The sequence below is a fragment of the Gorilla gorilla genome, chromosome 9 (genome assembly GCF_029281585.2).
Source record: "Gorilla gorilla gorilla isolate KB3781 chromosome 9, NHGRI_mGorGor1-v2.1_pri, whole genome shotgun sequence".
In the NCBI taxonomy this organism is placed as follows: domain Eukaryota; kingdom Metazoa; phylum Chordata; class Mammalia; order Primates; family Hominidae; genus Gorilla; species Gorilla gorilla.
The window spans coordinates 143,808,258-143,821,081 of NC_073233.2; the positions used below are offsets into that span (position 1 = coordinate 143,808,258).

Below are 12,824 nucleotides of genomic sequence, written 5' to 3' on the forward strand. Positions count from 1 at the left end.
CTCCCTCTGTTGTCCGAGGCTGGAGGGTAGTAGTGCTATCACAGCTGACTGCAGCCTCAACCTTCCAGGCTGAAGCGATCCTCCCATCTCAACCTCCCACGTGGCTGAGACTACAGGTGCTTGCCACTACGCCCAACTGATATTTGGTATTTTCGTATACGTGGATTCCAGAGGGGTGACAGTGAAACGTGAGTAAGGATGGATTTTGGTATATGCAGAGATGGGGGGCTGTAACTAATTCTGTATACTGAGGGACGGCAACTGTATATGTTTTTACAATTACGCTGTAGGATACATACTGTTGCATAGCCTTGAAAATAATAATTTTTAATGGAGTGGAAGAAGAATAATAATATTGCTAAAAGTAGCAGCTGGCCAGGTGTGGTGGCTCACACTGGTAATCGCAACACTTTGGGAGGCTGAGGCAGGAGGATGGCTTGAGGCCAAGAGTTTGCGATAGGCCTTGGAAACAAAGGGGGAGTCACCATCCCTACAGAAAAATACATGAATTAGCCTAGTGTGGTGGCACGTTCCTGTAGTCCCAGCTACTTGGGAGGCTGAGGTGGGAGGATCACTCAAGCCCAGGGAGGCTGAGACTGCAGTGAGTCATGATCAGGCCTCTGCACTCCAGCCTGGGTGACAGAGTGAGACCCTGTCTCAAAACAACAAAAAAGTAGCAGCTAACATCAACTGACCTTTTATAGCAGGTGCCTATTGATACCATAGTTTAATTTCTTAGAACTGTTTCTTATTTCACTTACCAACTCTGTCTTCAGTTACTCCCAGATTTTTACTGTGTGTGTACAGATGACCTTTTGTTTAGATTGAATTGTCTCCCCAGAAGTAAGATTACTGTGAGTCATGGTGAATGGACATTCTCATTACCCTTGATGTAAATTGACAGGGTTTTGGGTGCCTCCCAGCTATAATCTTAGCACTTTGGGAGGCTAAGAGAGGAGGATTGCTTGAGGCCAAGAGTTGGAGGAGGCAGTAAGGCAGTATGGTGAGACCCTGTCTCCATTATTTTAAAAAATTGACAAGCTTTACCCGGGAAGGCTTATACACAATTTAAACACCCCTCATAGTATAAGAAAGTGCCCATTTCACTGCACCTTTGCCAGCACAGGGTATTATAATTTAGTAAGTCATTTTTTGTTTGATTATTTTAAATAGATAAAAGACCTCATATTACTTTACTTGTCACATTTCAACATCTTTCCTTAGCTTATTAGCTCTACCTCTTTTCTGTCTGTAAATGGTTGTTGTTGTTTTGTTCTTTGAGACAGGGTCTTGCTCTGTCACCAGGCTAGACTGTAGTGGCATAATCATGCCTCGCTGCAGCCTTGACCTCCCAGGCTCAAACTTCAGCATTCCGAGTAGCTGGGACTACAAGTGTGCACCACCACTCCCAGCTAACTTTTTTCTCCTTTTGGATAGAGACAGGTTCTCACTGTGTTGTCCAGACTGGTCTCTAGCTCCTGGCCTTAAGCAATCCTCCTGCATTAGCTTCTCAAATTGCTGGAATTTCAGGCATGAGCCACGATGCCTGGCCTGGGCTAGTCCTGGATTCTCTAGAGTTCTCTTTACTTTGTGCTAGCCAATCTCTCATTATGCTGTTCACCTGTTATAATGAATAATTCTCCGTATTAAATTTTACCACTTTAAACTTTTGAGTGGTTTATGCTTCCTGATTGGACTCTGACTAATACGTTAGGAAGGGTCCCAGGAGATAAACCCACACAGATGGGATTTGGGCATAGGTTTGGTTTCCCAGGGGGCAGTGCTGAGCTCTTTGCCAGTGGGAAATGGGATGCTGGTGATTTCCAGGAAGTGACCTCACAGTGACTCAAGCTACCACTTACTGTTGATTGTGACGAAATGCCAGCTGAGGCACATGCCTTGGGAGCTAAGTGGTTGCTGCCCTTGACCACTATGAAGACTGGTGTGGGAAGGGTCGCTTTGGATGCACTTGAGCAGGGGTCCCCAACCCCTGAGCCATGGAGCCATAGGGAGCCACACAGCAGGAGGTGAGTGGTGTCGAGTGAGGGAGTGAGGGAAGCTTCGTCTGTATTTACAGCCACTCCCCTTTGCTCACATTCCCGCTTGAGCTCCACCTTCTCAGATGAGCAGCAGCATTAGATTCTCATAGGAGAACGCACCCTGTTGTGAACCATGCATGTGAGGGATCTAGGTTGCGCTGTGCTTATGAGTATCTAATACCTATTGATCTGTCACTTTCTCCCATCACGCTCAGGTGGGACCATCCAGTTTCAGGAAAACAAGCTTAACACGCCCACTGATTCTACATTATGGTGAGTTGTATAATCATTTTATTATATATTGGATATATAATACGTATATATATTTATATATATGTAATAATGGAAATAAAGTGCCTAATAGATGTAAATGTGCTTAAATCTTTTTAAGCAGATTCTTCAGGCCCAGCATCTGCCTCACTGTGGACCCCCCAAGCCAAGCTCCCAACCTTTCAGCAGCTTCTACACACCCAGCTCCCGCCTGCCAGTGGCCTCTTCAGGCCCATGGGGCTCATTCCTCACAACAGCCTTTCCAGTCCCAGTTTTTCCCTTCCGGCGGCCTCTCCGGGCTGAGAACCTCCTCAAGTCGGCCTCTCCAGACTCACTTGCACCCTCCAGGCGTCCTCTCCGGGCCAAGCTCCTCTTCCTGGCTGCGTCTCCAGGCCTGACTCCTGCCTCTCAACAACCTCTTTGGACTCAGTGCCTACCCATCTCCTGGCGTCCTTGGTCGGCCCACAGCTTCCTCAAGCCAAGCTCCCCAGGCCCAGGTCAGGCCTCACGGTGCCCCCTCCACGATGAGCTCCTGCCCTCCAATGGCACCTGCAGGACCCAAATGGTCTCCGGTCGGTGGGCTCCTCCACGCCAAGCTTGGGCCTCCCGGTGACCTCTGCAGGCCCAAGTTGTCCTGAAGTCGGCATCTCCCAGCCATGCCTCCCAGCAAGTAAGCAAGCTCTTTTGGCTCAACTCCTGCCCAGCTCCCAACCGCCTTTGTAGGTCCCGAACTTTCTCCAGCCAAGTTCTTTGGGCCTCATTCCTGCCGCCCGGTGGCCTGTACGGGCCCAGCAATGGTTGGAGAACGGCCTCTGCAGGTCCCGCTCTTGCCTCCCAGGGGCCTCTCCAGGCCCAGCTCTTGCCCCCACGGCGGCCACCTGGGGCCAAGTCCCTGCCTGCCTCCCAGCAGCCCGCATGCGGCCCAGCTCCTCCCTCACGGTGGCCTGTTGATGCCCATGCCTCTGGTACCCTGCCCAGAGGCATGAGCCCCTGCCACACACTGGCTCCTCCCACGCTGAGAGAGGTCAGCGTGAGCCCTTGCCTCACACCGGCCCCTCCCATCCTGAGAGAGGTCAGCGTGAGCCCCTTGACTCACACTGGCTCCTCCCACGCTGAGAGAGGTCAGCGTGAGCCCTTGCCTCACACCGGCCCCTCCCATGCTGAGAGAGGTCGGCGTGAGCCCTTGACTCACACCGGCCCCTCCCACGGTGAGAGAGGTCAGCGTCAGCCCCTTGCCTCACACCGGCCCCTCCCACGCTGAGAGAGGTCAGCGTGAGCCCCTTGACTCACACTGGCTCCTCCCACGCTGAGAGAGGTCAGCGTGAGCCCTTGCCTCACACCGGCCCCTCCCATGCTGAGAGAGGTCGGCGTGAGCCCTTGACTCACACCGGCCCCTCCCACGGTGAGAGAGGTCAGCGTCAGCCCCTTGCCTCACACCGGCCCCTCCCACGCTGAGAGAGGTCGGCGTGAGCCCTTGCCTCACACCGGCCCCTCCCACGCTGAGAGAGGTCAGCGTCAGCCCCTTGCCTCACACCGGCCCCTCCCACGCTGAGAGAGGTTGGCGTGAGCCCCTTGCCTCACACCGGCCCCTCCCACGCTGAGAGAGGTCAGCGTGAGCCCTTGCCTCACACCGGCCCCTCCCACGCTGAGAGAGGTCAACATGAGCCCCTTGCCTCACACCGGCCCCTCCCACGCTGAGAGAGGTCGGCGTGAGCCCTTGCCTCACACCGGCCCCTCCCACGCTGAGAGAGGTCAACATGAGCCCCTTGCCTCACACCGGCCCCTCCCACGCTGAGAGAGGTCAACATGAGCCCCTTGCCTCACACCGGCCCCTCCCACGCTGAGAGAGGTCAACATGAGCCCCTTGCCTCACACCGGCCCCTCCCACGCTGAGAGAAGTCAGCGTGAGCCCTTGCCTCACACCGGCCCCTCCCACACTGAGAGAAGTCGGCATGAGCCCCTTGCCTCACACGGGCCCCTCTCACTCTGACAGAGGTCAGCCTGAGCCCTTGTCTCACACCGGCCCCTCCCACGCTGAGAGAGGTCAGCGTGAGCCCTTGCCTCACACCGGCCCCTCCCACGCTGAGAGAGGTCAGCGTGAGCCCCTTGCCTCACACGGGCCCCTCTCACTCTGACAGAGGTCAGCCTGAGCCCTTGCCTCACACCGGCCCCTCCCACGCTGAGAGAGGTCAGCGTGAGCCCCTTGCCTCACACCGGCCCCTCCCATGCTGAGAGAGGTCGGCGTGAGCCCCTTGCCTCACACCGGCCGCTCCCACGCTGAGAGAGGTCGGCGTGAGCCCTTGCCTCACACCGGCCCCTCCCACGCTGAGAGAGGTCAGCGTGAGCCCCTTGCCTCACACGGGCCCCTCTCACTCTGACAGAGGTCAGCCTGAGCCCTTGTCTCACACCGGCCCCTCCCACGCTGAGAGAGGTCAGCGTGAGCCCTTGCCTCACACCGGCCCCTCCCACGCTGAGAGAGGTCAGCGTGAGCCCCTTGCCTCACCCCGGCCCCTCCCATGCTGAGAGAGGTCGGCGTGAGCCCTTGCCTCACACCGGCCCCTCCCATGCTGAGAGAGGTCGGTGTGAGCCCTTGCCTCACACCGGCCCCTCCCATGCTGAGAGAGGTCGGCGTGAGCCCCTTGCCTCACCCCGGCCCCTCCCATGCTGAGAGAGGTCAGCGTGAGCCCTTGCCTCACACCGGCCCCTCCCACGCTGAGAGAGGTCAGCGTGAGCCCTTGCCTCACACCGGCCCCTCCCACGCTGAGAGAGGTCAGCGTGAGCCCCTGCCTCAACAGGCCACCGTGAGGGAGGAGCAGGGTCGCACGCGGGCTGCTGTGAGGCAGGCAGCGACTTGGGCCTGGGGGGTCGTGGTGGGGTGAGAGCTGGGCTTGGAGACTCCCCTGGGAGGCAACAGCGGGGCCTACAGACTCTGTTCTCCAGCCGGAGCTGGGACTGTTCAGGTACTGGGAGGTGGGATGTGGGTCTGAAGAGCTTGGTTGCAGAAACTTCGGGGTCTACAAACGCAGGCGGGAGCTGAGCCAAAAAAGCTTGTTTGCTGGGAGGCGGGAGATGCAGCCAGGAGAAACAGCTGTGCCTGCAGAGGCCGCCATGCGGGAGGCGGAGGCCGGGCCTCCTCAAATCGGCCTCTCCAGACCCACTTGCAGCCTCCCGGCATCCTCTCCGGGCCCAGCTCTTCCTCCCGGCTGCGTCTCCAGGCCTGACTCTGGCCTCCCAACAACGTCTTTGGACTCAGCTCCTGCCCAGCTCCCAGCAGGCCCAAGTTGTCGTCAAGTCGGCCTGGAATTGGGCCCGGAAGAGCAGCAAGTCGGCCTCCCCGGGCCCAGCTCCGTCCTCTCGGCGGCCTCTCCAGGTGCAAAACTTCCTCGAGTCAGCCTCTCCAGGCCCAGCTCCTCCTGCCTCCCAGTGGCCTCTTTCAGCCCAGACCAGCTCATGGCTCTTGGCGGCCTTCCCAGGCCCCGCTTTTGACTTTTGGTGGCCTCTTCAGGCCCAGAACTTGACCTCCAGTGGGCCTTTGCAGGCCCGGCCTCCTGCCTCTCGAAGGCCTGCACGGGCCCGGACTCACAGCGGACTCACAGCGGACTCTCCATGCCCAGCTAGCTCTCGCCTCATTGCGGCCTCCCGAGTCCAAAGCTCCTGCCTCTCGGCCGCTTCGGCAGGCCCAGCTCCCGCCTGCCAGTGGCCTCTTTAGGCCCAGCTCATTCCTCACAACGGCCTTCCCAGGCCCCGTTTTTCCCTTCTGGCAGCCTCTTGGCCTCTAATTTGTTTATCTTTTGTGTATAAATCCCAAAATATTGAATTTTGGAATATTTCCACCATTATGTAAATATTTTGGTAGGTGATTTATTTGGGGTGAGTTTCTGCACCAAGCTCGAATTTTTTATTTTATTTTCCTTATTATTTGGTGTTAAACAGGTTTAATGACGGTCATGGCAACTGTTTGGCACAATGAAAAATATCGCCCATGATCAACGTGTTCTGTTCTGGGGAAGGGGGCAAAGGCAGGGTGAATCACTTTCTTAAAAAGTATAGCTCAAGTTGGGAGTGCAGAGGGAATGGGGAGAAAACCCTCCCGCTGCCTGTGTCGAAGTGCAGGAGCCCCCACCCCCATACTCACCTGAGTCCAGCCCCTCTGGGGAAAGAAGGGGTGCATGAACTCCCCCTAGTCCACAGGCACCTCCCTGTGGCCCAAGGCCCTCTTCACACTCCATCTTGTAGCCCCAACAGGAGCTATTTTCCGAAAAGTGAAAAGCTCTGAAGGTCCCACAATTCATGGTATGTACACCTCCCTCACCAGGGGCTGCAAAGTGGCCTGGAGCTCCATACTGAGTAGAAGTCTTTGGGCCAGAGTCAGCATCTGGCTGACGGTCCGGATATCCTGGTTGGAGTGACCCTGGTGCGCCCTGCCAGGGCCTGGTGCCGCTTGCTGAAGATCATGACCGCCACTCATGGGCCACCGATGTGGTCCTTGTCCCATTTGTTGGGGCTGCGTCCATCCTTCTCAGAAGATGAGTCCTGTTCCTTGCGCAGGGCACTGAGGGACTGGGCCTGACATCATCTGAGTGGTAGAGGCAACTGGGTGTCAGGAGACATGATGGAGAGGAAAGCATCATCATGGTCATTCTCTGTCTCACTGTCCAGCAGGGACTCCCCTGAGGGGCCCAGGGCTCCTCCTCCATGGTGGGAGGTGAGCTTTTAACAGGTTCCACCACCCCCAAAGTGTGTAGGGTTGCGGGCCCTGGGCTTTCAGGGCAGGTGGCTCCAGGGGGCCGCCCAGGGTCAACACTCCCTGTGCCACCTGGTGGATGCTCATGAGCAACAGCTGCCAACTTGGCAGGTTGTTTTCTCTGGTTGGAGGCCACTGAGTAACTGGCAGGTTGCTGGGCCTCGTGTGGCTGCAGGGAGGGGTCAGGAAGGGGATGGAGTACCAGGGGAACATGGCCACAGAGTGACCTTCCACATTCCTCCACACGAACATGCTGACGCCACGGGAGGCCTCACTGAATGCAGGCCTGGGGGCCGAGTACTTGGTCCGGGCAGGGAGTTCCTGGCAGGGGCTCACACCTCACCCCCTCCTCAGCCCAGGTGGCTTGGGCCCAGAGAAGTGGGGGTTGGAGAGGAGCAGAAGACCAGGCCTCAAGTTTTGTTTTTTTTGTTTTTTTGTTTTTGAAATGTAGTTTGACTCTTGTCACCCAGGCTGGAGTGCAGTGGCACGATCTCAGTGGCCTTCATACCTGGCTAATTTTTTGTATTTTTACTGGGGGTGGGGTTTTGCCATGTTGGCCAGGCTGGTCTTGACCTCCCGACCTCAGGTGATCCACCCACCTCAGCCTCCCAAAATGGGATTACGGGCATGAGCCACTGCTCCCAACTTCATTCATTTTTACTTGAAAAACTCCGTTAAGCATTTTTTTAAGGTAGACCTAGTGGTCCTGAATGCCCTCAGCTTTGTTTGTCGAGGAAGCACGTTATTTCTTTTTTCTTTCTGAAGGACAGCTTTGTCAGACATAGTATTAGTTGCTGGCACTTTTTTTCTTTCAGCACTTTGAATGTATTATTCGATTCTGTCCTGACCTGCAAAGTTTCTTTAACTTTTGACTATTTGATTATATTGTGACTTGGTGAGTATCTGTTTGGTTTGAACCTCTTCAGGAACCTTTAAGCTTCATGGATTTAGATGTCTAAATCTTTCCCATGATTTAGGCAGTCTTCAGCCATTCTTTAAATAAGCTTTCTTCTCCTTTCTCTACTTTCCTTTTCAAACTCCCATAACCTGACAATGGGTTGCCTAATGGTGTCTTGTTGGCTTTCTTTTCTCTGTCTTTTTTCTTTTTTTTTTTTTTTTGAGACAGAGTCATGCTCTGTCACCCAGGCTGGAGTGCAATGTGTGGTCTAGGCTCACTAGGGTTAGGGTTAGGGTTTTAGGGAAAGGGCGAAGGGTTAGGGTTTTAGGGTAAGGGGAAGGGTTAGGGTTTTAGGGTCAGGGCCCAGGGTTAGGGTTTTAGGGTCAGGGCCCAGGGTTAGGGTTTTAGGGTCAGGGCCCAGGGTTAGGGTTTTAGGGACAGGGCCCAGCGTTAGGGTTTTAGGGTCAGGGCCCAGGGCCCAGGGTTAGGGTTTTAGGGTCAGTGCCTGGGGCCCAGGGTTAGGGCTTTAGGGCCAGGGCCCGGGGCCAGGGTTAGGGATTTAGGGCCAGGGCCCGGGGCCCACGGTTAGGGCTTTAGGGCCAGGGCACGGGGCCCAGGGTTAGGGCTTTAGGGTCAGGGCCCAGGGCCCAGGGTTAGGGCTTTAGGGACAGGGCCCGGGGCCCAGGGTTAGGGCTTCAGGGACAGGGCCCGGGGCCCAGGGTTAGGGCTTCAGGGCCAGGGCCCGGGGCCCAGGGTTAGGGCTTCAGGGTCAGGGTCCGGGGCCCAGGGCTAGGGCTTCAGGGTCAGGGCCCGAGGCCCAGGGCTAGGGCTTCAGGGTCAGGGCCCGAGGCCCAGGGTTAGGGCTTCAGGGTCAGGGCCCGGGGCCCAGTGTTAGGGCTTCAGGGTCAGAGCCCGGGGCCCAGGGTTAGGGCTTCAGGGTCAGGGCCGGGGCCCAGGGTTTGGGCTTCAGGGTCAGGGCCCGGGGCCCAGGGTTTGGGATTCAGGGTCAGGGCCCGGGGCCCAGGGTTAGGGCTTCAGGGTCAGGGCCCGGGGCCCAGGGTTAGGGCTTCAGGGTCAGGGCCCGGGGCCCAGGGTTAGGGCTTCAGGGTCCGGGCCCGGGGCCCAGGGTTAGGGCTTCAGGGTCAGGACCCGGGGCCAAGGGTTAGGGCTTCAGGGTCAGGGCCCGGGGCCCAGGGTTAGGGCTTCAGGGTCAGGGCCCGGGGCCCAGGGTTAGGGCTTCAGGGTCAGGGACCGGGGCCCAGGGTTAGGGTTTTAGGGTCAGGTCCCGGGGCCCAGGGTTAGGGTTTTAGGGTCAGGGCCCGGGGCCCAGGGTTAGGGTGATTTCCAGGAAGTGACCTCACAACGACTCAAGCTACCACTTACTGTTGATTGTGATGAAATGCCAGCTGAGGCACACGCCTTGGGAGCTAAGTGGTTGCTGCCCTTGACTACTATGAAGACTGGTGTGGGAAGGGTCGCTTTGGATGCACTTGAGCAGGGGTCCCCAACCCCTGAGCCATGGAGCCGTAAGGAGCCACACAGCAGGTGAGTGGTGTCGAGTGAGGGAGTGAGGGAAGCTTCGTCTGTATTTACAGCCACTCCCCTTTGCTCACATTCCCGCCTGAGCTCCACCTTCTCAGATGAGCAGCAGCATTAGATTCTCATAGGAGAACGCACCCTGTTGTGAACCGTGCATGTGAGGGATCTAGGTTGCGCTGTGCTTATGAGAATCTAATGCCTATTGATCTGTCACTTTCTCCCATCACGCTCAGGTGGGACCATCCAGTTTCAGGAAAACAAGCTTAACACGCCCACTGATTCTACATTATGGTGAGTTCTATAATTATTTTATTATATATTCCAGTGTAATAATGGAAATGAAGTGCCTAATCAACGTAAATGTGCTTAAATCTTTTGGCCCAGCTCCTACCTCCCGGCAGCCTCGCCAGGCCCAGAACTCTCTCCAGTCAGCCTCTACAGACCAAGCTCATGACTCACAATGGCCTATTTAGGCCCATACCCTACCTCACGGCAGTCTCCGCAGATGAGCCTACTGCCTCACAACAGCCTCCACAGGCACAGCTCCATCGTTACAATGGCCTCTTTAGACCCAGCTCCTGCCGCCCAGCCTTCTCTCCAGGCCCTGAACTTTCTCCGTAAGTTGAGGTAGCTGGGACTGTAGGTATACATGATGATACTTGGCTAATTTTTAAATTGTTTTGCAGACATGGGGTCTCACTTTGTTGGCCAGGCTGCTGTCAAACTAATGGCCTCAAGTGACCCTTCCACCCCTGCCTCCCATCCTCGAGGTATGTGCCACCACAAGGAGCACTTGTTCAATTTTCTAAAGAAAAAATTTCTAAAGTAAGGCTGTGGGATGATGGCAGGAAGATAAAAGAAAAACAGAAGAATAAGTTAAAATGACTTATTCACACATATTCTTTTGACAGCAAGAAGAACTTTTAGTATATACATTCCTTACAAACAAACAAACGGCAGATAAACAATGTTGTATAGGAACTTCAACACACACTGTACAATATTCCCACTTTGCTGACATAAGTTATGGAAAATTCGTGGTTTCCTTGAGTGTCGCTACTAGTATTTTGCTCCTCTGACGATTTTTATCAACTTCCTCATCTGTTAACTTCTCTCCAAAGTATGTCATGTCACGACATACTGCCGCTGCATGAACACGGCCAGTGTCTTCCTATTAAACATGTAGAATGCTTTCCTAATTTCTCCTTTTACTCTCTGTCTTTGTGTTCTGCATTTTCCTTACTTTTATTGTCAGAAACTCCAGAAAGTCAATCGTACTAATTTATCATGATTTGCTTTATTAACTTATACTATGCTTATATGGAATTTTGCCCAACAGACCTCATTACAATTGGGGCCAGGGCCCAGGGTTAGGGTTGTTTTAGGGTCAGGGCCCAGGGTTAGGGTTGTTTTAGGGTCAGGGCCCAGGGTTAGGGTTGTTTAAGGGTCAGGGCCCAGGGTTAGGGTTGTTTTAGGGTCCGGGACCAAGGTTAGGGTTGTTTTGGGGTGAGGGCCCAGGGTTGGGTTTGTTTTAGGGTCAGGGCCAGGGCCCAGGGTTAGGCTTGTTTTAGGGTCAGGGCCAGGGCCCAGGGTTAGGCTTGTTTTAGGGTCAGGGCCAGGGCCCAGGGTTAGGCTTGTTTTAGGGTCAGGGCCACGGCCTAGGGTTAGGGTTGTTTTAGGGTCAGGGCCAGGGCCCAGGGTTAGGGTTGTTTTAGGGTCAGGGCCAGGGCCCAGGGTTAGGCTTGTTTTAGTGTCAGGGCCAGGGCCCAGGGTTAGGCTTGTTTTAGGGTCAGGGCCACGGCCCAGGGTTAGGGTTGTTTTAGGGTCAGGGCGCAGGGTTAGGGTTGTTTTAGGGTCAGGGCCCAGGGTTAGGTTTGTTTTAGGAGTCAGGGCCAGGGCCCAGGGTTAGCTTTGTTTTAGTGTCACGGCCACGGCCCAGGGTTAGGGTTGTTTTAGGGTCAGGGTCAGGGCCCAGGGTTAGGTTTTTAGGCACTGGTCCAGGGTCCAGGGTTAGGGTTTTAGGCTCAGGGCCAGGGCCCAGGTTTAGGGTTGTTTTAGGGTCGGGGCCCGGGCCCAGGGTTAGGGTTGTTTTAGGTTCATGGCCAGGTCCCAGGATTAGGGTTGTTTTAGGGTCAGGGCCAGGGCCCAGGTTTAGGGTTCTTTTAGGGTCAGGGCCCAGGGTTAGGGTTTTAGGGTCAGGGCCAGGGCCCAGGGTTAGGGTTTTAGGGTCAGGGCCGGGGCCCAGGGTTAGGGTTTTTGGGTCAGGGCCTGGGCCCAGGGTTAGGTTTTTAGGGTCAGGGCCCAGGGTTAGGGTTTTAGGGTCAGGGCCCAGGGTTAGGGTTTTAGGGTCAGGACCCAGGGTTAGGGTTTTAGGGTCAGGGCCCAGGGTTAGGGTGATTTCCAGGAAGTGACCTCACAGTGACTCAAGCTACCACTTACTGTTGATTGTGATGAAATGCCAGCTGAGGCATATGCCTTGGGAGCTAAGTGGTTGCTGCCCTTGACTACTATGAAGACTGGTGTGGGAAGGGTCGCTTTGGATGCACTTGAGCAGCGGTCCCCAACCCCTGAGCCATGGAGCCGTAAGGAGCCACACAGCAGGTGTGTGGTGTCGAGTGAGGGAGTGAGGGAAGCTTCGTCTGTATTTACAGCCACTCCCCTTTGCTCACATTCCCGCCTGAGCTCCACCTTCTCAGATGAGCAGCAGCATTAGATTCTCATAGGAGAACGCACCCTGTTGTGAACCGTGCATGTGAGGGATCTAGGTTGCGCTGTGCTTATGAGAATCTAATGCCTATTGATCTGTCACTTTCTCCCATCACGCTCAGGTGGGACCATCCAGTTTCAGGAAAACAAGCTTAACACGCCCACTGATTCTACATTATGGTGAGTTCTATAATTATTTTATTATATATTCCAGTGTAATAATGGAAATGAAGTGCCTAATCAACGTAAATGTGCTTAAATCTTTTGGCCCAGCTCCTACCTCCCGGCAGCCTCGCCAGGCCCAGAACTCTCTCCAGTCAGCCTCTACAGACCAAGCTCATGACTCACAATGGCCTATTTAGGCCCATACCCTACCTCACGGCAGTCTCCGCAGATGAGCCTACTGCCTCACAACAGCCTCCACAGGCACAGCTCCATCGTTACAATGGCCTCTTTAGACCCAGCTCCTGCCGCCCAGCCTTCTCTCCAGGCCCTGAACTTTCTCCGTAAGTTGAGGTAGCTGGGACTGTAGGTATACATGATGATACTTGGCTAATTTTTAAATTGTTTTGCAGACATGGGGTCTCACTTTGTTGGCCAGGCTGCTGTCAAACTAATGGCCTCAAGT

At 55.2% G+C, this 12,824-nt stretch overlaps 1 long non-coding RNA gene across 1 annotated transcript; it reads left to right on the forward strand.

Moving 5' to 3' along the window:
* The first annotated feature begins 3 nt into the window (after positions 1-3).
* Positions 4-3,185, forward strand: LOC134756493 (uncharacterized). The gene is made up of 3 exons (XR_010129232.1): positions 4-188; positions 2,255-2,312; positions 2,434-3,185. It is a non-coding gene; the product is annotated as an uncharacterized lncRNA (long non-coding RNA).
* The last annotated feature ends 9,639 nt before the right edge of the window (positions 3,186-12,824 follow it).